Source organism: Monopterus albus, unplaced genomic scaffold (genome assembly GCF_001952655.1).
Source record: "Monopterus albus unplaced genomic scaffold, M_albus_1.0 scaffold138.1, whole genome shotgun sequence".
Classification (NCBI taxonomy): domain Eukaryota; kingdom Metazoa; phylum Chordata; class Actinopteri; order Synbranchiformes; family Synbranchidae; genus Monopterus; species Monopterus albus.
The window spans coordinates 894724-896568 of record NW_018128018.1 but is presented as its reverse complement, the minus strand read 5'-3'; positions in this window follow the sequence as shown (position 1 = coordinate 896568).

The window sequence follows — 1845 nt, the reverse complement described above, 5'->3', positions numbered from 1 at the left end:
GTGAGATTGGGGGGGGGGGGTCTTGAGCTGCAGAATCCCAGGCATCCTCAGAGAGCGGTAGTATGGTGGATTTATTCCACTTTATTGTGTAATTTGAGATTGTAGAAAATGTGTTAATAATATGTAAAGTTTCCTGTAGAGATTTATAGGGATCCTGTAAATATAATAATAAATCATCTGCATAAAGACTAAATTTATGTTCTGAGTATTCCTTTAATTATATTGTTCTGTCGTATAGCTGCTGCGAGAGGTTCAATGAAAATGGCGAATAGAGGTGGTGAGAGTGGGCATCCTTGTCTGGTACCCTGCTGTAAAATGAAACTTTGTGACCTGATCCCGTTTGTACTTAATGTCACCCTAGGTGATGTGTACAGTGTTCTTATCCAATAGATGAATGACTCTCCAAACCCAAATCTTCGTAATGTACAACAGAGAAATGTCCAGTTAACTTTGTCAAATGCTTTCTCTGCATCTAGTGATAAAACTATGGTTTTGGTTTGTTTTTGTTGTGCAAGAATAATTAAATTAAATAATCTACAGATGTTGTCTGAAGCATTCCTGTTTTTAATGAAACCTGTTTGGTCTCGGTGGATTAGTACTGGGGTGACTGTCTCTATTCTAGTAGCTAGTGCTTTGGTAATGATTTTTAAGTTTGAATTAATAAGTGATAAGCGACGGTAACTAGAAGGGTGGAAGGGTGGTTAGGGTTAGGGTTGCATCCTTGCAATTTATTTCAGTTTCCATCAGCAGATCTGACAATGTTGACTTAAGTACTGTAGCGTGTAGGGGCTGGACCACCTGTCAGGAGCTCCACTGACACACTACAATGGACAGAAACTGCATGTTCCAGAGAGTTATGTTCTCATGTTCTGCCCTGGGGGTTGGAGACTGTGTGCTAAGGAGGACCATGGCTGAGGGGTCTGGTGGGATGGATGGGCTTCAGCCAGTAGATGCATAGTTGTTGTGTGGAGTTCAGTAATAAAAGCTGCTTTTCAGAATCAGAATCAGCTTTATTGGCCAGGGGTGATGGACACATGAGGAATTTGACTCTGGTACATCAGCTCTCAATGTACAAACAGTAAACCAGCATAAAGCTGTGTAATATAGGGTTGTGCGGTGTACTGGGGTACTGGATTGTTAATAAAAAGACAGAGCATTGTCTTCGTCTCCTTTCTTTGACCCAGCCTTCATCACAGTATTTTTTTCAATTTTTGAGCAAATAATTACCTTAACATTTACATGAAATTATATCCACAGAGAACTGTTAAAATTAGAACTTTATTTGTACATGATACAAATTGTGTTTGTCCTCCTGTCTCTTCACAACAAAAACACATTTCCATTGCAGACTGATTCATCTTCATCATCCTCAGACAAGTATTTACAGGCACATTTACACACTGTTAAACTGTACACAGTAGATAGAAAAGCAATCTGTGCTTCATTACAACCGATCCTGGATTTATTTTGTATGAGCACTTTAAAGTTTTTACTCCCTTGTAAAAAAAAGTTTCGGTAACAAACAGAGCTCAACCAATCAGAGCTGAGGATCTGTTTCATCACATCCAGAAAATTAAAAAACTGTACAGAGATCAGGAAGTCAGAGGTCAAACTGTGACCTTCAATTTACATACATCATCTTCAGTGACATTGCAGAGTTTGAGTCCCATCTTATTTTTATTGAGAAAAAAATTGCTTAAAGAAGCACCGTAAATCTTCATCATCACATGCATGCAGAAGTCTAATCTGATCTGTTCAGAGAACTACAACTACAGGTCAAACACAGGCTCAAAACACATGCAAGGCAAAAAACACAGCGGGGAGATGTTCAGATGAAACAGTGAT